Source organism: Lontra canadensis, unplaced genomic scaffold (genome assembly GCF_010015895.1).
Source record: "Lontra canadensis isolate GAN:19392208 unplaced genomic scaffold, GSC_riverotter_1.0 scaffold79, whole genome shotgun sequence".
NCBI classification, from domain to species: Eukaryota; Metazoa; Chordata; class Mammalia; order Carnivora; family Mustelidae; genus Lontra; species Lontra canadensis.
In genome coordinates, this window is record NW_022631073.1 from 6,818,095 (window position 1) to 6,841,767 (window position 23,673).

Here is a 23,673-nt window from a genome sequence, read left to right on the forward strand (position 1 = left end):
GTGGGGCGTCTGCTTTTTCCTCTCCCTCTCCCACCGCTTGTGCTCAATCTCCATCTCTCACTCTGCCAAATAAATGAATTTCTTAAAAAAGAAAAAAAAATTCAGAACCATTCCATGGCCCCAAGGACCTCCCCTCTTTTGTCCACTTACAGCCACACTCTGTTCCGGTGGCCAAGGCCTGGCTTGCTCAGAGAACATTCGAGGATTGGAGTATCCTGCGGTCTTCTCAGTCCCTCACCCTGAGAACCACAAATCTGTGTTTTCATCTAATTTTGTCACATGAGGATGTTACCTACACGGAGTCAGAGAATACGTGGCTTTTGGGGATTGAATTTTTTCGTGGCGTGATTCCCTTGGAGGTTCATTCAAATTCTTCCATGTGTCACTGGTGTGTTCTCTTATTGATGAGGAATATTCCATCCCAAAAATTTCTGACCCAGTCTTAGACCAGAAGTGGGTAAGAAGAAACCCACTGTGGGGACCCGAGTGCTGAAGCCCCCGCCCATCTCCCTTCCACCCAGCTGCTTGATGTCAAGAGGAACTGGGCATCACCGGCCTCCCCTTTGCGTATGTCCCCCCGCCCCGCTCTGTGACCGGCCACGCAGTGACACGTGAGTCCTGCCACATTGTCTTGGCTGGATCGGGTAACCCAGAAGGAGCTGCCATCCCCCTGGGAGTTTGTTCATCTGTGTTGAGTGCCTTTGCATCGTGCTCATTGACTGCAGGATGTGAAGACCCCCAACTTGGGGTCTTGGATCATGGAATATTGAGGTTTTGTTTCCTTAGCAGTCACATGGTGACAATAGCGACATGTGGGGTTCAGACTTGATGCACAAAGGAGGGGAAGGCAGCATCCATGGGGCTTCGGGAGTCCATGTGGCCCCCCCCCCGGGTGGCTTGGGCGTGCCTTCATGACTGCTGTAAACGCACACGTCCTGGGAACCTAATTCCAGAGGGACACTGAGCGGCCGCCCCTCCGGGAAGCCCAGGTGTGCGGTGTTGTGCACAGACAGGTGTGTGTGTGTTTACACGGTCATCTTGTGAGAGAGGACAGCCCTGAGCAGTTACTGGCCTTGTGACCATCCGTGCTAAAAGGTTGTCTGTACTTTCAGAATTCATGAAACACAGTGGACTAACGAGGTGTGTGTGGAAGGAAGTTGGGGATTCCCAGGGTTATTTACCTGATGTGTATGAATCAATAGGTGATATTTACATGCTCCTTAGGGACTCCTCTGTTCCTTTTCCTAGATGAGGCTGTTGGGCCGGCCTTGCTGCTGGTTGTAGGTTGATCCTGCACCTGGAAGGCAGCTGCGCTGAAAAAAACCCCACCTGGCTCTTAGGATGGGGTCCTGCAGTTGGGCAAGGGGCCCCTGGGCTGGGCTGGCATTTGGTTTTTCTCTCCTGACCCTGGATTCCTCTGGATTAAGAGGGTCTGGCATCTGTATCAGGGATCATGGGGCTGGGTAGTCTGAGCCGGGGTCATGGGTGAAGAGGCTGTCTGGTCTGTTGTGGGGCTTTTGTGTTCTGACAGTGTGTCGGGGCAGGGAGTGGAAAGGACCAAGGCACGCTCCAACTTGCCTTGGTCTCTGATGGGTCAGGTGATCTGGGTCTCGGTTTTTTCCTTCAAGAAGGTCTCCTCTGACTCTGATTTATTTATTTATTTTTTTAAAGATTTTATTTATTTATTAGAGAGAATGAGAGAGAGCATGAGAGGGGAGAGTTCAGAGGGAGAAGCAGACGCTCCCTCCAAGCAGGGAGCCCAGTGCGGGACTCAATCCCAGGACTCCAGGATCATGACCTGAGCTGAAGGCACTCGCTTAACCAACTGAGCCACCCACACACCCCTAATTTATTCTTAAAAACAAAGCTTTTTGCCTCTAAAGGAAATACACTCTGGATGCCCGAGTCAATCCTCAGTTCGACCTCCGGGGCCTCGCTCGTGTCTGTATTGCAGAATTTCCCCACGTGCAGTTCTCTGCCAAGCTCCCGACCTCGTACGTGGATTTTAAAGAGCAAAGTCTTCCCTCTGTTGCAGGTACCACAGCTGCTCAGTTTGATGGCAGCGACGTTCTTCATTTTACACTTAAATCCTCTCTGAACCTTGAGGTTTGGGTTTGAATAAATTTGCTTTGAGATAAAAACGGAACCCAATTTCCTACGGGCTTTTTTTTTTTTCCTTCTTTCTTTCCTTCTAGGACTTTGGATTCTTGAATTTACACAGTCGTGTCAGTAAAGAAAGTATCTGTTAAATGATAGGGCTTCCTGGTGTGCCCTGAAGCCCCCTCTGAGCGCTTTACCCGCCGTGTCCCAGGAATCCCACAAACGAGGAACCGATGGTCACCCCCTGGGCTCAGCGGATGAAGGTGTCCAGGACCACACACAGCCTCCTTCCAAGGCTCTTGACTGTGGGTTGGAGTCCCAGTTCTCCACCATAAAAATCGGATTGTGTCCAAGCTGGCGTGGCTGTGATTGGCTTCTATAGTATATAGAGGGGTTGGGGTGAGGGCATGAGGTGGGGGAGAGCAGGGGTTACCCGTCCGCCTGAATTTTACCCTGCTTCACTGCCCTGCTCTGATTTCTACGTGGAGCCAGTTGATGGATCGGGTGGATGTCCAAAGCCGATCACTGATCACTCTTCGTGTAAGTCATTCTTTAGGGATTGGGGACTCTGCTCTCCGTCCCGTAGTACTTCCCGGTGCTCGTTCCTCTGCAGTCTGATCCACGGCCAAGAACTTGGCCGAGTCGGCTGAGAAGTCTGCTCTGTTCTCTGCCGCTAGTGCTGCTGTGTTGTTCTCCAGCAGCCCAGGGATGCATGGGGTGGCAAGCTCCCCATCGGGGCCCAGGGATTCCCCAGTGTTGGTGTCCCCCGCCCCCCAATTCTTCCAGGTGGCTGGGCCACTGGAATTCAAACTAGGCATCAGCATCCACTGGAGAGACACCCTGTTACAGACTGAACTTGCTCAGGGATGTGGCGGATACCTTACTTGCTTCAAAACCCACCTAGGGAGTTGGCTGCAGTGACCTGGGGACTCCCCCTTTGTCCTCCTAGCTTCAGCTTCCTCCTGATGGAAGCGCCCACAGCGTCTTCACCGTGCATTTTCCAGATTGGAGGAAGTCTGCTCTTTGTAGGGCATGGAGAAATATAGGCAAGTATGAAGAAAATTAAATGATTTTCATGATCTAAAAGACTTACATTTAAAAAACCATCTTTAATCTTAGCATAGAGAAATAACCTTTGGATGTAGTTTTTGTCTCTTATATAGAAGTATACACGCAGAAAATGAACACCATTTAAAGAATATTTTAAAATTATAATTGGATTATTCTGCATATTTCATATTTTTCCGCTTAACCTATAAAGTATTTTTCCTATGTTAAGTATTTAATTTTTTAAAAAATATATAAGCTGTTGGTACAGGTGTCATACTGCCAGATGCACGGGTACAGCAAATATAGGTATATGTCTGTTGTTTACCAGGAGTGAGAGTTACCTGACTATGGAGGGGGCATCTTAGATGGTTTCATATTTTATGTAAATGCTGGTCTCTCCTCTGACCCTGCCTGGGGGTAGAACGGGGTGAAGGATGAAATCTCACTTTCCAGAAAGGGAGCCCTGCTATTCCTACCGCCGTGTGTGGTGGTTTGTCTCACTGACCCTTCAGCGTTCCACCTTGTCATCGGTGGATTTTATTTTAAAGACCATCAGCCTGCAAGTTTGATGTTGCAGTGGGACTGAGCATCAGGAGACACCCCCCCCGCCGCCCCGCTTCCCGCCGGACCCTTGTCACTTGGGGTTAGATGGAGTGCCTGCGGGAAAGGAGCTTAGATTCCTCTGTGGGGCCTGCCACTCTCCCAGAGAGAACACCCGGGCCAGGGCCTGCCTTCCAGATGGCCGGGAAGGTTCCACCAGCTGGGCTCTGCCCTCAGGGAGCCCGTCTCTGCTTGCCTTCCTGGCAGGTTCCAGGCCCTCTTACACAGAGGGCTGTGTGCCTCGGCCTGTAGGTTTCTCTTCAGTTACGGTTCGGAACCGTGAAAAGCCAGCTACAGGTGTCTGATTGGCCGTGTGGGATTATCCTCGGTCCTCCTGTGCTGGAAAGTGGGTCCTGGTACCATCTGCAGAGGCCTCCGAGGCCCAGCTTCCCTGAGAGCCAGGCTGATTTGAAGGGGGTCCCAGCCCCCTGCGAGGGATTCCTTCCACTCCTCTGGTCTTTTCCGAGTTAACAAGGCAGCTTCATGGTGTCTCCAACTTCTCAGACGGGCTTCTTCGAGCCGAGGGTCAGACAGCTCAGGCCAGCTGCCTTCCCTCCCCTGGCCAGCTGGGCAGTTTGGGGTGTGGGAACGCAGCTTGACTACACAAAATGACGTCATTGCGAGTGTGGGTTGATGCTTATGGATCTATTTATTTTCCCCCCAAAACCGTGGCCTCTGCCAGGCCTGAGCAGCCGCACCCGTTGATCGATTGGCTTTCCATGGTCATTTTTGCAGTTGTCGCCAGGCCTCCTGCAACCTGGCTGCCCGTGTCCTTGTTTATTTCCCCGGTGGACCCGCCGCTCAGGACGGGGCGTTCTGCCACACCTCCCAGCGCTACAAGGCTTCGCTCCCCTGGTCACCTGGCCTGTCTCAGATGTGCGGGCTTATAGGGCACAGAAGTAAAAATCTGGGAACAGAGCAGAGAAAGGGACAAATTAATTGACTACATCTGAGACAACACTGAGAAAATATCCTATTTTGTTTTCGTTAAAAAAATGGCAGCGTTCCAAGTCTCCCCTTACAGTTTTCCATTGGCTGCCCTTCTTGTGAAGACAAGGGCTCTAAAATCTTGGCTGTTGGGCCTTTACTTTCTTAAAACTTAAAACCAGCTGAACGTATTTAATATTACAAAATTTCCATAAACATTCGCCACAAAGACTGTGTATGTAAAGTTCCTGCCTTGTGGGCATTTTTCTTATTGAAGTTGAAACTCTGGGACATCGAGGGGATTATAACGAAGTGTTGATTTGACCCTAAGTGTCTCGATGCCAGCGTGGGCCGTAGAGGGACCTGGAAAGAATTAGCTTGCAGGGTTGTCGGGGTGGTTTTTTTCCTTCCCCTGAATAAAGGCTAATTGTTTCAAAGCTAATTAATATGGTTTATTTATTATTAGGCAGTTGTACGTAGAACTGAGTCCTGGGGAGGCGTAACCTGGCTGGACTGGGGCGGCGGCGTCTCCGATCGCATCGTGTCCGCTCCGTCCTGTCCAACGTGCGCGGAACATTCTGCTCTCGGGGGGACATTGTCCTTCGCTTGCTCTTTACGCCATGTAATGGCCAAACTGGAATTCTGTACTGATCCGGGCGGGATGAGCTGGACTTTCCCAGGGACAGTTGACAATTAAAGTCTGGGTGGCAGAGGGGTGGGGGGGCGCCGTTCTGGGCCCCTGGGGCTTATGCATTGCAGTGTTGGCCTGGCATCCCGATCGCAGGGTAGGTCCTCCCTGGGGCCCCCCGTGCTCCGAGGCAGAAGGCTGCAGCACTGGCATCCCTCCCCTGCTGGCCCTCCCGCTCCCCACCTTGCTCCCCGGGCGCGAGATCGCCTGGCTCTTCCAGTCTGCCGGGAGACCCTGCTGCCATCTCCATAGTCTTGTGGGTTGCTTTGCCCCACACATCCTCAGAGGGACTCTGAAGAGTGAGGGTCATAGCTGGAGGTGGTAGGTCTCACCCTCCCAGTGGAGAGACCAGCCGAGGTGGCCAGAGTGTGAAGCGGGGGCTGGTCCACCGGGTGTGGACACAGAGAACCAACCGCCCTGCCCTTGTCATTCTGGAACAGGGGCCAGGGTGCTCGTGGCATGTGACCTCTGTGGGCGTGTGTCCGTCCGCCTGGCTGGGAGGACTTGTGATATAGGCAGGTCCATTTCACGAGCAGGAGTTTGGTTTTTCCGTGAACTTTCAGGTTTCATGCCTGCCTGAGGCTTTTCCCTATCTGTTGCCTTTGAACTTGAGATGTTAAGAGGACACACTGTGGATATCAGGGAAAGCCCTGGCACCCCCTTTCATGCCCTCACATCCCTCTTGTGGTCCCGTGACTAAGGGTCACTGCCCTCTCAGACTCGTGCTCCCCAGCAGTGACGGGGGCCTGGGTGTCCGGGGGGAGGGGAGAATAGACGGGGACAGGTCTGCCTAGGGTGGGACCCACCGACCTTCAGGTCACGATGGGCTCCCTGGGGACCTCACCCAAGGCCCTTGAGAGGTTGGGTGAGCTTTCTCTGAAGCTTTGGCTTGAGTTTCGTTGTTGTGGGCCCCTCTCTCAGCAGCCCCATGGGCCAGTCTTGTGGGCTGGGGGGCCCCACCCTGGGGCTCAGACGGGCAGCAGGATGGGGGGGTGCCTGGGGGCTGTGGAGAGGTGGGCAGGCCCCGGGGTGCCGACCTGTCATGTTAGCATGGCTCCGTCATCAGTGCCCTAAGGATGGGCCCCCTCCGGAGAGCTCTGCTTGGCGGCCTCTGTGTCAGAGGAGCACTGCCAAGAGGGAAGGCTGGGGTTCCAGATGCTTTCCCTGGTCTCTTGTTTCTTTTCTGAGCACAGCCTGGGCACAGGGTGCACTGAGTGAGGGCCAGGCAGGATGGGGCGTGTGGGGCTCAGGGACTCAGTTAGGAGTATCGCATGCCTGTGTCAAATGGGAACCATTTATCTCGGGATGTGGGCAGAGGTGAGTTTGGTTCGGAAGATGCTGATGACCATGAGCTTGTCCCGGAGCCGAGTGCCGAATCGGATGATGTCTAGCGTTGGCCGAGTAGTTGACGGACACTGGCCCTGGGCTGGGCTTCCTTATCTCTTTGGAAGGTCCCCGTCCTTGAAGCCAGTGGGGTCTTCTCCGTCTCCAGCTAGGGCAGAGGCCTAGGAAGCGGGCTGGTCATTCTCACCCATGGAGCCTGGGATTCTCTGGCGTGGTGTCCTGCCCGTGCTCTGTGCTCTTCCCCGTGGCCCTGCCCAGTGGCCCTTCAGTTGCCTAAGGGGTGATCTGCCAGACTGCTTTCAGGTTTTCTGTTTAAGTGGTAAATGTGGATGCCTGGGCCACCGGCCCTGTCCACATCTGCCCTTGAGGGTCTTTTCCCTTCTAAGAATGGCCCAAGCTGAGCTGTACTGTACCAGGGGACAAGGATAGTGAGGGGGACGAGGTGGGGAGGAGCTCCACTTAGATCCAGCAGGTAAAGCAGCCCCTACCGCTCATGGCAGGACAATAGGACGGGAGTTTTAAAGCCTGGAGGACACACGGGTGAGTCAGAGCACAGAAGCCAGGTGGGGTTCAGACAGGCTCCAAGTGGCAGAGGGAGCTGGTGGGTCAGATGCGAGAAGTAGCATGAGAAGAACGCACCAGAGCAAGTGCAAGTCGGTGGGTGTTTTGTTCCAGGAGAGATGCCCGCTGCAGCGGGGAGGGTGGGAGAGCCCAGGCAGAGCCGCCCGGGGGACCTCCCCACCCTGCCGTCTGGGTGCTGGACGGCCTTTGGTGCCACGCGGGGCACGAGAGCCCTGGGGAAGGACGGTTGAAGTTCAGGCACGACAGGTCCTCCTCGAATGAGCCAGGACAGAAGCCTCAGTCCGCCCCCCCCACTCCCCACCCCCCCACACCGCTTGACCTTGCTCCGGTACATGTGGATTTCCTTGGTGTCCCTCTTACTCCATTTCAGGAAGGTGGTCTTACTCACTGTATACCTAACAGTGACTTTCATCTGCCTGGCTTCCAGTGAGAAGGAACTAGAAATCTGGGAGGAGAAGATCCTTCTAGGCGAGGTATCCTAAATGTTCTGTTTCCTGTATGTAGAAAGCCCCACGGGGGACACAGCATGGCTGGCATTCCTCCAGGGTCTGGGTGCTGCGGCTTCTCCCCAACATGGGCTCAGTGCTTGAGTGCATGCCCCTGGTTACCCCAAAATATGGGTGGAACACTTACCACGTGCTGTTTAATAGCTTTACCCAGGTTGATGGTACAGGCCAAAAATAGGAAGCCTTTCTCTCTGGCAGGACACGGGAGCCGCCTGGCCTTGCCCGCTGTGGCCGAGACACTGGGTGGGACGGGCCCGCTCGGGCTCCTGAGTGTGCTTGTGGAGGAGCCGTGCTTCCGCGTCTCGTTGTGTGGTCCTGGGGGAGCTTCACGGCCCTCCTGTCCGTGGTGCAGCCCTCCGGTATCTGCCGAAACAAGGGCTTGCGGAGCTGTGGCCTTTTCTGTGGCCCCCGTTTTTAAAAGTACTTCTCACCACCTTCAAGTAACAGTGGGCGCTGGCTTTCAAGATTCTGGCAGGTTTCCAAGCCTTTTTGGTGTTCTTAATCTCCTCTGTAGCAGTCTGCAGGCTCTCCTGAGTTTGTCACCTCCTCTGTGAAGCCTTCTAAAGGGAAGAGTTGTCCGTTTCTTATTGAATTAGTTTCCCTTTGAGGCATTATGTCAAAGTAAGACTCGGTACCCACCAAGGCTAAGTGGGAACATGTTAGTGTATTTCTCCTTAAGCTTCGTTTAAATACAAGAAGTAACTTTGCACACCCTGTCCGTTTCACTTCCCCAATAACTTTTCCTTCCCTCCCTCCTTTCTGAAAGGGACCCCTCCTATTACAGAGCCGACCCTTGAACAGCACGAGGGTTAGGGAGCAAGTCAGAATCCTCGTAGAACTTCAGACTCCCCACAACTTAACTTCCAGTAACCGGTGATTGACCAGAAGCCTTCACCACCATGTACATGGTGGATGGATGCGTTTTGCCTGTTATTCATATCAGAGGCTGTATTCTCAAAATAAAGCCAGCTAGAAAAAAAGAAATTGTTAAGAAAATCACCAGAGAAAATACATTTACAGGACTTTACTGCGTTGAAAAAAATCTGCATATAAGTGGACCTCCACACTTCACACTCCTGTCGCCTGAGGGTCAGACGTACATATAATTTCCTTTTGTTTTTGGAAATACATCGCTTACGTATATGTGTACGTAAACATCTGTGTCCGTTGTGCAAAGCACTGGAAACAAAGAAAAGAAGCCCGTGACCTACTAGGATGCACAGTGCTAGACCAAGGGGATCGATTCCGTTATGCAGTTGGTTAAATATTTGATTTTCAACTGTGTTCCACACCTCGAGAAATCTAGAGATGAACGCGATCAAGACATTTAACACTGAAGAGACTTGGAGATGGTCAGGGTATGTAAACAGCCTGGCAGCTGGAGCAGGAAGGTGTTACGAAGATCTCTAGGAGATGGGTTTTGAAGGGTGAACAGGAGTTTGCTTGGCGAGCTCTTGCCTCCTGAAAATTTCAGGATGGTTCCTAGGTAGAGTAAATGCTTACTTATTGAACATGAAACGTAATTGCGTTGTTAGATGCTGGGCACTGCTGAGAGACCCAGTGCCGGCTCTTCCCCTCCCAGCTCTTAATGAATAACGGCTGACATGTCTCTGTCCCCTCCCTGAATTGGAGACTTGGGGGCATAAGGTGGTGTGGGAGTGGAATTCCTTTTTGTCGTTGGGTGTGCTAACCCTGACTGTAGGGGTTGTCCTTCTAAGGAGTTCTTCAGAGCCTTGCCTGCCCTTGACTCCGTTCTTTCTGGCTGTGCTGTGGGAGCTGGGTAACGCCCCTGGGTGCTCTGCTTCATCACACTGAACAGAAAACACAAGTATGGTCTTTTTCTGAATGGGAAGTACACAGACCTGGGAGGTCCAGTGGTTCCTTTCTCTGCCTTGCTGTGTAATTGGGCAGGTTATGTCACAGGATTGGATCCCAAGAGATGACCCTGTTGTTTTAAAGGAGGAGAAAGTGAGGCACCTGGGTGTTTCCGTTGGTTGAGTGTCTGGCTTTTGCTCTTGCCTCAGGTCTTGCTCTCAGGGTGGTGAATTCAGGCCCCTCCATGCTGGGCGTGAAGCCTACTTAAAAAAATAAATAAATAAAGGACGGAGGGAAAAGCATATTAGTAAACTCTAGCTTCCTAAGATTCAAATGGTTTGAAAAGTAGAGTGTAGCCAGGAAGCTGGTTTCTGTAATTTCATGCCCTTTTCAAAATATTAATCAACCACATGAATCCTGATTGATTATAAGATGGGCCCGGGAGTGGTCTGGGTTGGCTGCAACAGTTCATTTCCGGGACGCATACCTCTCCTTTCTCACGGGCCTTGAGAACTACTGCCTTGCAGTGTGGACAGTCTGGTTGCGTGGTAGGGGCAGTGTTGCAATCCTCTCTGTTCTTCATGGGAACGTCCTTGAAAAGGCCTTCGGACATGCTTGACCGGGTGCTTGCGTGTTTTGTCTGCCCCAGCGGTCCCTTCCCCACCTGCCCCTCCCACAACTCTGTGCCTAAAGGAAGTGGTTCAGATAAGTGATGACACCACAATAGATTTCCTCTTCGTCCCTTGTATAGTAGAATAAATGTGAGTGCTGTTTAATGCATCACCTCCTTTCATATTGCATTTGCCAAGAAAGTGCAGTTTTATTGAACATTAGGATTGAATTCTTAACTGAGTAATCAATTTCAGTAGTAAGTTAAAATGCCTTCTATTAATGGACAACTGCAACCGTTAATCAGAGTTACAGCAGATTAACAGTTGTCAGCATTTATGCTAATAGCACTTATAAACCAGGGGCTCGTGAATTGCACTTCATACTTCCATATTTCTCCAACAGTTGGTAATACTTTCTGCTTGGAGGTATTGATTATGTTGTCCCTGTGCTGGCTACTTGGAGACGTAAAGAGATGTAAATGACATTTTCACGGTGATGACACAATATCACCTTCTGGTCTTGCACACTTGGCTCTGTGTCAGAATAGATGGAAAGGGTTCATTTGTTCTGGTGCTCTACTGTTTAATTTGATCTGGTGTGTGACTAAAGCAAGACAAATAGTATTTTTAATGAAACCATTTAATAACCTCTGGTAGCTTAGAATCGAACGCATTGGAAAAATGCAATTAAGGAATGGCTAGATGTAAACAACAGAGGGGAAAAAAAATCACTGCTCTGGCACCACTGACCCAATTTATTGTACTTTCAGACTTTCATCGCCTTAAATGGTTTTGAACCAATGACGCTGGATTCCCTTCAAAGGACGGACAGCCCATCGTGTGAACTATAGTTTGTGGACAGATTTATATTGGTGAGTTCCTGTAAAATATCTCCAGGTAAAAGCTCAGATTTTTTTTAAAACCCCTCTGGAATGCGTTTTCAATTAGTTGATGGCTATGGATTGCCAGCAGGCTCGGGGTGTTTCATTGGGATGTCTAATAGCGGGATCCTATGGACTGTCTTTCAATTAATTGCATCTGGTATTTTCATTTATCAAAAGCAAAATACATGTAATTAACTCTGAAGCAATATAGTTCAGTGTAAAGTGATTGTTTCTGCTGTCGCTGCTGCTACAGAGATAAGTCAACGGAAATTATACTACTAGGAAACTCAAGGCAGAATGGAAGTCGTGTTTAGGACTTCTTGACGTATTAATTACAAAGAATAAAAATGAATTGAGGAGATAGTCTCATGCCACCCCAAGTGAAAAGGTAGTCGGACGTCTTTAGAAAGAAAGCCGCTTGCTGATGAGCTTGGATTTTAAGAGCTGCCAGCCTCCAGGATGTCTTGAGCAGGAAACGATTTTTTTCTGGTGGCGTTGATTGGGGATGTGGGTGTGCTCCGAGGAGAGCATTCAATTTTGCCCGCACTCCCTTGGAGTGTGGCTGAGAAAATCCTCTATCGATGTAGTTCAGTCCTTTACCCAGAGCAAGGTTTGGAGGTCCGGAGTCTGGTCGCAACGCGCCGCTTGCCATTTTTCACAAAACCCGCGTCTTAACTCAAAGTCTCAAAATGGCAACTTCTCGGGAGTGATTGATGTTAACCCTGCTGGGAAAAAAATGTTTTCTCCTTGAGCTAACAGCATCGTTTAAAAGCAAGACAAAGAGTGTGAGAGCGAATTTTCTCAGTGTCCTTTCTGTCAAACCCCTGGGCATGTTGCCCAAAGTGTTGGATAGCGTGTAGTCTCTGGTTTGGAGATTGGGCAGGTGCACCCCTGTGGGCTTGGGCCCAGCTTTCTTGGACCTGGTCTCCGTTAGAGACCTGCGTGCAGTATTCCTCTGTGAGCACCAGTGGGTGGGAGGCTGAGCACAACCACAGCCCGACCCTAACCAGCAGACAGACTGCTGACCAGCAGACAGACTTGGGGCACAGGGAAGGGTCTCACTGTGTATTCCCCCCACCCCTCCCCATGGGGTAGGGGCAGTTGCGGATCTGATGGAAAACTACCTGGGACCTCAGTCTCTTCTAGGGATTTGGAAGTCTTACGTGGGAATTCAGTAGTTGGGCTCTGGTCCCCTAAGTCCCCTGCCTTTTTAAAGATGAAATTTGGTGTTGTAGTCCTGAAGCTTCTCCTGGGAGTGACCTGAGAGGGCTTGACCTACCAAAGGCCACAGTGGAGTGTGTGGTTCAGAGAGACTCCATGTTCTTGAAACAATTCTAGGAACCTTAGCACTGGGGAGGGCGGGAGACTAGAAATACTGAACATCCCTTTGGGGAGAGATGGGTGTATTTATTAGTAAGTCATGATGGCTGCGCTCAGCCATAGACCTTCAGTTTTGCCCTTCAAGACCAATATTAACTCTTTTCATTCATGCATCCTTCTCAAAGAAACTTTCCTTGAAGACTCCATGTGCTGGAGTCTAATCCAGGTTCCTCAGGCAGAGAGATGTTTTTACAGAATCTTTGTGGACCTGCTGGTTTCAGTATTGGGTGCTGGGGCCGAAGATGGTTTCAGTGGGTCATGACCATGGTGATGGCAAACCAGCAGACTCCCTCCCACAGGCGTCCAGTTCTGTGTCCAGACACTGGTGGTGGCTTGTGTCAAGTACTTCACTGAAAGGTGCTTGAGGCTCACTGCTGGCCAGGGGAACATATGCATTGGATACCCAGAACTGGAGAGTAATGCTTAGTACATTTTACAGAAACCACAGGATTGGAAAACTCTTCTCCGAAGTTAGGAATGTAAGAATTCATAGTAAAAATGAAATAGAAGAAATGGGCTTTTTAAAAAAAAAAAAAAAAAAAAATATATATATATATATATATATATCAAAAATGGTTGAGGAACCACGTTTTCATTGGACTCAGCCTGATAATTGAACCATGAAGGCTCCATTTTTTGATTGTTTCAATCTCAGAGAAGAATGTTCACTTTCCAGAAATGCATCTGTATCAATGCGGTTACAACACTGCTCCTGAGAACAAATTTTTCCCCAGAACTGAAGTGCTCAGACACTTGGCCTGATACACTCATTCCCGCTTCTGTGTTTGGGGCATCATTTGGGGAAACAGCACCTTGGAGGAGCTCAAGGTGTTCGGGATCACCCTGGAGTCGTCCACAGCCACAGCATGGCCGTTGTGCCGGGAGGGTGATCTGTCTAGGACCAAACCCTGTTGGGTTGTAGCCCCCCGTGCCCCACATCCTGCTGGGGAGTTCTTTGCCCTGACCACCCTCACAAGTACAGGGGGGCTGGGGTTCCCGCATGTCCCTGGACACGTGTGTTGGCTCTCAGAGCTCTGGTCTGTGGCTCGTCACTGTGCCCAGTAGGTTGTAGCCCTGTTTTTGCCAGCTGCTGAGTCTGGTCGATACACAACAGCCTAAGAGGGACACCTGGCATTGCCGCCTGAGGAGGGACCCACGTGTTGATTTCAACTCGGTAACTCACCTGCTGAGGTCTCCAGTCTAGACAAATCTTGTTTAATGTGGGCGGAGGAGAAGGAAGTAGATGTTTTGCACAAAACTCATGAAAAGCCACAGCCTCAGGATGGCAAACCTTCGAGGCTCTAGAACAGTTTCTACGGCCTTTCTGACCTTGGTATTTTTGAGGACGTCCTCATTGAAGAGCGTCGTGTGCCTGTTACTCTAGTCTTCATTATTTTGGTTTATAGCCTTTTTAAAAATAAATTTCACATGAAACAGTTGAGTTTTCTTCCTGCAGAGAGGCTCATTTTGTCATCATGAATGAATTATGACATGGAAGTTTACATCTTGGCGTTTTTGGGGTAGTTTCACTCTTCGTTCTGTATGTTGCTACTTGTTAAAATGGAAACCCCAAATGCCCTCTGGCTTGCTGGTTTCTCCTGGAACCAGAATCCGTTCTGCATCAGGTCAGACGGGGTGTTGTTCTAGGACTGCTGTAACTGACCACTCGCGCGACAGCCCCCCGTTAGCTTGGGATCGCAACAGAAGCGGTAGGAGGAAGCGCTTTTTGTTAACCATCTGCAGATACGTGGAAGTGCAAATCAAAGCTCTCGACCTTTATTCCGGAAATGATGATGGGGTCGCACTGGCTGTGGTTTGGCCAAGTCATGGCCGCGAATCCGGCTGCTCGCACCCCGAGAAGCTTGGGCACTGAGTTACTCTTACAGGTCGTAATAAGGATCTGCAAGCCCAGTCCACTTCACAAGCCCCCCCCCTCCTTGCACAAGGAAAGGTGGAAGCGAGGGGTCCCCAGGGCCCCGGTGATGGCTGTGCCTACTCGGTGGGGAGAGCCTCACTCGGCCTTCTGTGGGCGCCAGGCTGAGCTGACCATCCGCAGTGCAGCTTGCGTGGGCCAGCAGGGTTCCATGGAGCCCTCTGCCTGGCCGTTGGGGCCTCTGCCTTGTTTCTGCCAAGACTGATTTCTTTCTCGATAAACAGAAGGGCAGTGTTGCCCTACTCTAGAAGCCGATAGCTACACCGTGGGGTGAGTGTGTTGGCCCTGGCGCTGTAGCCTCCGGGGTCCTCCTGAGCTCTTGGCCTGCACGAGGGACGTGGGATCGCTCCAGCTTTTTGGCCAGAGGCAAGACTGCCGACATCGGAAACCGCAAACCGGAGATAGACTTGCAGGCCTTCTCTGGGAGGGGGGGGTGGCTCTCTGGATGAGGAACAGTCAGGAGGCTGAGAGGAGGTTGGGGGGCACCGGTGGGGTCTCAGCCAGCTCTGCGGAGGCGGGAGGAGGCCCCAGCTGGGCTCTGGGTGCTTCAGTCTTGTTTGGATTTTATTTCCTGAGCCGCAGATCCAAGCTCCCATGGGAGCCGTTCTCTGGGAGGTGTCGATTCCGCCCGTGTTCCTTCCTCCCGAGAATCTCTGAATCCTGCCGTGGCTTGGCGGAGATCACCCAGCCGAGGCCCCCCCTTGTCCTTGTTCTCGGGGTTCCTCTTTGTCCACGCCGTATGGGCCCAGCCTCCGGACTCGTCCTGGTGGGTTTGTTTCGTGTTGTTGATGTTTGCCCGTGTCCCACTCCTCAGGACCATGGTCCTTGTCACAGCCGCTTAACCAGCCAGGGAGGCACGGAATGGAACAGACGGTTTTGAATTTTCACTCTGTCCTCCGTGTGTCCGGAATAAGCAAGCCTGTTGGTACTTCCTGGGGTTCTGGGCCAGGGTGGGTCTCTGCCGAATTGTGCTCCTGCTGGTGGGCCCGGCTGGCGAGCCGTGGTGCGGCAGGAACCGCAGCCTTGTGCAGCACCCACCCACGGGTCATGCTGGGAAACGTGGACGTGTGGCCCGTCTCCCTCTCCCGGAAAAGGGAGGAACTTGACAGTCAGATCTCTTTGCTGGCACGCAGGACCTGTGAGAGAACAGAGCTGGAGACCCTAATGGTGTAGCCCAGGCTCAGGCTTCCCCTTGTCCTCTGCCCAAACACCGCAGTACCATTACGGGCTGTGCCAGCATCATCACAGGACCCCTTTGCAGTTGGTGAGAACTTCTGGGGTCACTGCTCTCTGGTATGTTCCTAATGTCAAGTGTGCCACGAATCTGTCCCTTCCCCTTGCACTTGGTCCATGTGAAGTGGGGGCTGACCATGGATGGCTGCTTGCCCCCAAGGGTGTAGCCATGATGCACAGAGCCAGCTCCCGGAAGGCCAGCCGTCACGGATGCCCAAACAAGCCCCCAAGAGAGGCTGTCCTACCCCTGGTCCCCCGCAGTGGCCTGGGGAACAGCAGCCCATGTTCTGGGACATCGAAGGTGATTGTCAGTGGACAGATCCTTGTCCTTTTCCCCTGAGGCTTGAGGTACGGGTGTTAGAACAGGGAGGAGTGGGAGGGAGGTGATGGCCTGAGGGTTACGCCTCCGCTGGTGGAAGGAAAGGATACTTTGTTTACAGTAAGCTATGTAATAAGGATTATAAGGTATGTGCGTGGGCAAGGAAGTGAACTTTCTCCAGTGAAAATGTTGGGAGCTCTGATCAGGCGTTCCCAGAGTGATTAGCAGGAAAGGAAAAGGTAGTTTTATCCTGTGAATATTTTTGGGTAGGGCTTGTGTGTTGCCACTGTTAACTATGACTTCTAGAATGCCTGGACCAGGAACTTTCTTTGAGCCTGGTCTGGGTTGTAAGCAATTCCTGTTGTGCCCCCATCAAGCTTTGTTAATGGAGGAACACACGCCGCCTCCCTAGGTTCAAGTGTAATCTGGCATTACCTTAAATGTAGCCTCCCCTCCCTCTGCTGCAGACGCTAAAGAAATACTCCATGTACTGCCCATGTGACATGGAGAGAGCCCTGGTATTTTCAGTCCTTCATCATCCAGTTTCTGGATCCACGTTTAAGCATTTTCTGAATCCCGCCTTTGGGAAATAGCTGAGAATCCAGCTGTCCCCAGGTGGAAGTAGGGTCCCCGTGACTGTTTGCCTGGAGCTCCCAGCAGAACACATTTGCTCGACTGACTGATTGATCATTGATTGATTCCTTTATTTTTGGCAAACTCGGTCACTCCCACCTGGCTCCAAGCTGTTAAAAATAAAGTCTTCTTGGTTAACATTGCAATTCATTCTTTGCACATAGCAATTAAGATAATTCCCTTAGACTTGTACCAGTTAAGGATAAATAGGAGGTTTTAGAAGAAAATGCAGTGTAATTCACTGGTTTTTGTGTGGGGGCCTGTGAGTAATCCATGAGGATATGTGCCACGAGTGGACCCCTGTGCAGGGGGGTGGAAGGAGCGCCTTCTTGGACTCTATCCTCAGAAGCAGCCCGACCAGTGACATTTATACATATTTCATTATGTAGGTTCTTTAGGCACAGGGAGCCAACAAATCAATTTCTCAGCAGTGTACTGTTTAAGAGAACCGGCACCAGCCTATGGGATAAGTTGGAGATGGCTGGTAAAATTAATTATATATGGCAAAAAGATAGAACATTATGGGGAACAGTTAATGTGCGGGGGGTGAAAACTCGAACTGTGCGTGAGGAGCGGTTCTAAGCATCTGATCCCGGTGTTCGTTTCTGTTTCTTCATAAATGTGCACTAACGACGGTGGCTTCCACAAAGGACCCCAGTCCCCCAGCCCCGGTCTTTCTCCAGGAGGACAGGATCGGGTGTCCCCGCGCCAGCCCCTGATGGGATGCGTTTGAGGTGGGCTTTGATTTATGGGACGGTGTCGTGCTGCCTTTTCATAGGGGCGATTTGCAGAAAACAAGTCTTGGTGGTAAAGCGATCTGGTTCCTGTGCCTTGTAACCCAACACCTTTTCTGTGGTCGCCTTCCCTCTTCCGGTTCAGCTATACATTGTTTAACTCAAAGGAAACCTTTGTTGGCCTGGACTGGGTGTAACCTGCAACTCCTTGAAAAATTCAGCTGGAGCTCGGCAGGAGGGGCTATCGGTTTCCATCGGGCGCGGGGTGAGGCTGTTCAGATGGCTGGTGTTTTTGCTCCCTCTTCCCAGGGCAGCTTGGGATGAGGGCATGGCGGGTCAGGTTCTCGGGCGCGCCCCTCGGGTCCCCGCCAGGCCCTCCAGCTTCTGCAGGCCGAAAACGCGCTCTGCCTTCCCATTTCAGGAATGCCGGACTGGGAGGTCTAGACTCCATCAAGCTGCCCTTGGCCTCTTGGTCTCCTCTGCATCTCTCTGTATGATCGTCTGCGGGGTCTGGCTTTGCTGGGTCCTCACATGGATGAGTGCAGGAGGTGGCCCGTGATGTGCTGTGAGCCCTTTTAGTCCTTGTGAGTGCAGCTTCTCCCTGGGATTTTACTCCCTGGTGATGCCACGCCTTGAGACTATCAGGTGAAATTGGATGATAAAGGTTAAGGAGCAGTGCTTTAAGCCCATGGAAACAGAGTGATAACCACCGGCAAGCTTCCTGAGGTAGAAACCATGCCCGCTGCTCCCCTCACCTCCTTCATTTTTCTGTACCTGGTCCCCCTGTTCTGGGTTCCACAGGACTGTTTCTTGAATGAGTGGATCCCAAGCTGCGGTGGGGCTGGGGAAGGGTGGGGTGGCTGGGCGCAGGCAGGGGGGCCCGTCCCAGCACGGGTCTGCAAGGCATTAGCTTCTGAGTGTCTTCTGCAGACGGAAGGCAAACCAGCGTGGTACAGTCCCTGTCTGGGGGGAGGTATATGTGTTCCTGAGCTCTCAGAGGCGGGAAGGCAAAGGCACGCCTGGCTTCCCCTCTGTGCAGGGAGGGTGGGGAGTTTGAATTCAGGGTGGCTCGCCGTCGCCTCGTGGGCAAGGGCGCTTGCGCATCTGGCTACTGTGACCACATCTGAACAGGGACTACGAGGACGGTGAGAAGGCCCAGCAGGCTCCCAGAGCCTCGTGGCCCCAGGTCCCTTGGGACTGGAGGACAGATGGCCTGTGTATCAAATTCCTTCATGGACCTGGCGTGCTGGCCGCCTCCTTTGCCTGCCTTTGGCGATTTGGAAGCCGGCATTTCCTGCATGTGGAACTGACAAGCCCCAACCCCACATTAGTTGAAAACCTTAAGTTTGAGAGCCCTGGCTTTTCATAATTCCGTCGAAACTCCCTGCTACTTCCTAATTACAGCAGAAGATGACCTCTAAACCACGAGGTAGGATTGCAACTTCCTCCAGGAAGGAGGATTCGTATTGATTTGTACTCTGATCTCCCACGGGCTTAAGTGGCGGCACCGCAGAGGCCTGTTTAAGGCCGGAAAGCCTTCTGCCTGTGTGTTTAAACAGCGGATTGATGCAGCGTTCGGCTTGGCTGGGAAGCGGCCCAGCTCTAAAGCGTGGAATCCATCCCAGCAGCCGCTCCCTCCGGCAGCCCCACGGCTTTGGCACGTTTTCCGCGTGTTTGCACGTGGAAAGGTAAAGAAAGGCTCCAGTTGCAGAGGCAAAAAGACTTGGCCCAGGCCCTGGGGATGGGTGGCGGGGAAGGGTCCTGAGGGCGGGGCCAGGAAATGCCTGTGGCGCAACCTGGGTTCCCCTGATGACGATGACCTTGGGCAGATTGGCGCCTCCTGTGCTTAGTGTGTCAGGCTCCCCCTCTGTCAAATGGGGGTGAACAGGAGTGGTTAATCTCAGGTTGGGTGTTCAGTGATGCCCTGGCTTAGCTGGTACCTGGCCCCTAGAAGGGGCTTCCTGGGGATGACTACTGCTGTCCTCCATTATTAGCAGCTTCAGTAAATGAGCTGGCCATGCCATCGGATTGGGGGGCAGCCCTGGTGACCTGCCCACAGCAGACAACACACACCTGTGGTCAAGGTTACGTGAACATTTAGATGAAAGGTGGCTAGAATGCCAGACTTCCTGCTCTTGACAGTTCTGTTGTGGTTTCCTCCTGGGACTTTGGAAGTCCGGCATCTCCCCCCCCACCACCCCAGTCAACCTCACAGTGACCTTTCTTCATCAAGGGACAAAGGGTGAATCTTTCTCACATATGCACATTGGATTTGAGTTCTTGCTTTTGTGAGGGCAAGCTGACCTGAGCAGCACGAAGCTGGGAGGTGTTGGAGTCAAGGTCCTGTGCCTGGATGTGACTGGCAACCTGGGGACCCATTTAGCAATGTGGTCTTCCACTGGGAACGCGTTAGCACTCTCTTATCAGTGGCCCGAGGTCCCTGTGATTTTCCCAGATGACCGAACATCAAGTGTGAGGCCAGCAGCGGTGGGTCAGCTGTGGAGAGGGTCAGCACCCAGGACCATGCAGGGACAGGCTGGTGGTCAGGGCTACTTTAAGCAAAAGGCTGTTCCATTCAGGTCACTTGGTTTGGACTCCTGCGTTTTATCGCGAAGTCTGAAAATGCAGATTTGTAGCAACCAATGTTAATGAATTCAGACTGTTTGAATTTCACACTGAATAATGGCTAGAATGATCAGAGCCGGGGGCTTATCAGATCCTGGGATCTCTGTAATCTTTTCTCAAGATTCAATTGATAGCATGATGTAATATCACATTACTTTTATTAACAGTCCTGGTCATAAAAGAAACACACCTATTAGGAGAATTGAGTAAAAATAGTGGTAATAACAAGACAATTTGGAATATGTAATATATTCAGTAAATTTTCAAAATGCCGCATCTCATTTGAAATGCAATGTTGTGCACGTAGATATTGAACGCAATACCTCTGTACCCTAGGGCTTCCTCTTTTCTACATTAAAAATATTCTATTTAAATGCAGATTTTGATTTGCAATCTAGGAAGAACATTCGGGAAGTATGGGAAGAAGGACAACTCTGCACCTGTTACCAATTTCAGTTCATATCCCTCTTGCTCTTAGGCTGCCTGTGCATTTCTCCCTCCCCCTCGCCTCCCCCTAGAAGGTGGTTTCTAAAGGCACAAGTAAGGAAAAGGCACAAAGTTTCGGAGGATGATCGTGTTGTTACACTTCGGTCTGTCCGAGAATTCTCTACTACCTGCACCCTCCCTGGCCAAGCTGAAGAAACACAAAGGCCCCCAGATTTCTTCACACGGGCAGGAGCCGAGAATTTCTCCCTCTAAACTGAGCTAATTGCCACAAGGGGGATGAACACGCTTCCTGGGAGTCTGTTAATACTTACCTGCATTTGTAGCACTGAAGCTGTTTTCATTTCAGATTCTATTCCTGCTACTGTGTGTGTGTCTGTGTGTGTGTGCACACGTGCACGCGCAAGCATATTTATTTCTGTTGTTTTTCCACATAGAGTCTAAATACCTTCCCTGGAAAACCCACGAGACAGCCCTGTTGCTGGGTGCAAATGTCGGGACGATGTTAGGGCTGCCCTTCTCAGCGTGGAAGTGACTTGTTTGATGTTGAGCTTCGGTTACCAAAGAAATGGATTTATAGCTTTTGACATTCTACTCTTAGAATTAATTAGGTGGCTAATCATTATAAATACCATTTACTTTTCCTGTTGTCTGCATTTAATAGAGCATCTTCTGCTATACGCACTTGTCAGTTTCAAACTGAGTGTTGTGTTTGGGCTTTTATGATCTGCCAAGGGAAAATGAAAGTAAATTCTTTATAATATGCTAATTGATCTATTTGGGAATTTTTAGATATAGACAACATCTGTGCTTGCCAGTAACACGGTTAATAGCTTCCGTTCCTCAACATAGGAGAAGGTTTTCACGGTCTGTATGTGACCTTGCTGAGACATCCCATGTCTGCCCCAGGGCTTCGGCGGTGTGGAATGGGGGGGGGGGCTTTTCCTAGTGCCTTGCAATTAGCCCCTGAGCTACAGCCCTGAGCCCCTGTAGAATACTGTTTCGGGGGTGCCTCTGCCGGAGAGCTCTGGGATTGGTTCTGGGAAGAATCCAGGATGGCCGGACCTGGTCTCGGCCCCCATAAGCCTTGTCCAGCCTAGACCAGACTGACTGGAGCGATGGCTTCAGAGCAAGTGACAGTGGGGCCCAGGCACTCCTTAGAACCGTGTCTCCTCCTAGGTGGTCCTCTTAGGTGATGCTGCCTCCCCTGGTCTTGCTTCCCCTCAGGCAGTGGTTTGGGTAACTCGAGAGCCTCCCCCCTTTTTTTTCTTTTCTTTTCTTTTTCTTTTTTTTTTAATAAGAGACTCTTTTTTTTTTTTAAGTGTTTTTTGTTTTTTTTTTTATTATTCATTTGACAGACAGATCACAAGTAGGCAGAGAGGCAGGAGGAGGAGGCAGGCTCCCTGCTGAGCAGAGAGCCCAATGTGGGACTCGATCCCAGGACCCTGAGATCATGACCTGAGCCGAAGGCAGAGGCTTTAACCACTGAGCCACCCAGGCACCCCTCTTTTTTTCTTTATACACAAACTTGTTGGTAGTTTGTGGAGCCAAGAAGTCCCGACTTGGCCTGTTGGAGAGGAAGGAGCTGCACCCTTCGGTGCTGCCTAGAGGAGGAGGAGTCTTCCTCCTTGGGGGCTGAGTTGGGGGAGGCAGGTTTTTTCCCCAGTGAGCCCAAGTGTTGGGGCTTGTAGTTTATGTCACAGGCTTTCCCTTGCTGTGGAAAGCAGAGTTGAAAGTGACTATTTGGAGGGCAGAGAGGCCTGGCAGTAACGACAACGGAAAAGGAAGCCTGGGGAGCTGAGCGTTCCGCGCGTGCCCGTCAGTCCCAAGCATGTGGCCACCTCTGGTCCCGTCTGTGTGGCTGGGCCTGTGAAGGTTGTGGAGGGAGCTGACCTTATTCATTCCTAGAATGTTAATGGATAATGGAGGTTAACTGACTTCTCTTGGGACTTGGAGGAGCAGATGTGGGATTTGAACCTGGGTCCAGGGTGGAGCTGTATCCTAGCATGTTCTGTGCCATCACTGCCCCCAACCCACGGTGCCCCCCGCAGACAGCTCAGACATTGGGTATGGAAAGGTTTGATACTGGATGTTCCTGATCAGCTATTGGTTTGATAGCCATTCTGTCATCTCTGTGCATCCCCAGGTTTGGGTACAAAGAAACCATCTCTAGGACGGGGCATCCCCCTGGGTTAAGTGTTCTTGGTCAGGTGAGCTTGTTGAGTTTCGTGTGTGGGGCTCGGTGCTCCTTTCCCCCACAGACTAAGCTCACCTGCAGGGCTGGCCCCGGCTGAGGACAAGCCCCATGGACATGGCAGTAGCAAGGTCCCCAGGCTTGGACCGGTGCCAGCCTGGCAGCTCAAGCCTCCAGGTCCGTCTGTGTCTGTTCAGTAGAAGCAGACCCCCAGCTGTCTCACCGGCACTGGGAAGGCACAGCTGGGGTGTGGGCCAAGTCAGGGGGGAGGCGGAACAGGAGGCTCTTCTCGCCCCTCCTCCTGCCCCACTCACTCCCTGGCTTTCCTACGGGCTGTTAACACACAACGATTCCAACTAAATGACGTGTTAAGGGCCAGCCCCGTCCCACCGCTCTGCTCAGTGCTGTGTAGTCTCCCGTCACGGCTAAGCATCCTTACCAGTGTAGGCAAGGATCAGGCTTTGCTTTTGGAGGGATCTGCCCAAGCTTCCATTGCCAGCACCTCCTTCCCCGGAGGCCAGTGACGATGGCTGAGAAGGTCTCAGTGCAGATTAGTAAGACCCTTGCATGGCGGGTCCTTTGGATGGTGGTTTTTGACTGCTGCCCCTGCACTGTCATTTTTGGCCTCTTTTCCCTTTTGTCTGCACTTAGATCCTTAATCCCTACAAAGGACCTGCCATCAAGTGCCATCCTTGAGTTGTCCGCACGTCCAACCTATTCCGTCTCTGGCTGAACTTGAACCCTGGGGTGCCCGTATGTCGGCACACCTGGGAATGTGGACCCCACAGGTGGCATGTATGCCCCAGGGGTGCCTGCAGCTAGACTGGGTAAGTGAGTCCTTGGACCCCATGCTCAACTGGGCGATTGTCCCCGCTGCGTCTCGGAATCAGCTTTGACAAGTGCAGCCTCGCTCTAGCCTCCATGGTAGAGAGCTTGGTCTTAGACAAACAGCCATCCGTCTTCGCCGGTGGCTGAAATGTTTATAGAAATGGAGCTGGGGGATAATTACACTGCGCTGCTGCCTTCTTTCCTCCAGGTTGATGCATGGGGGCATTTTAATTTGAGACTAGT

The 23,673-nt window shown here is 51.6% G+C and overlaps 1 protein-coding gene across 4 annotated transcripts in view; it reads left to right on the forward strand.

Annotated features, from left to right (window-relative positions):
* Positions 1–23,673, forward strand: part of CTBP2 (C-terminal binding protein 2) — a 155,765-nt gene that overhangs the window by 37,014 nt on the left and 95,078 nt on the right. For 2 of the 4 annotated variants that reach the window (XM_032882112.1, XM_032882113.1), the window contains one exon: positions 10,994–11,095. The exons of 1 other annotated variant lie outside the window; for it this stretch is intronic. The gene's annotated coding sequence lies outside the window, so the exon portion shown is untranslated. Of the gene's footprint in view, positions 1–10,993; positions 11,121–23,673 lie in introns of all 4 variants that reach the window. One more of the 4 variants, XM_032882114.1, reaches the window with a different exon arrangement.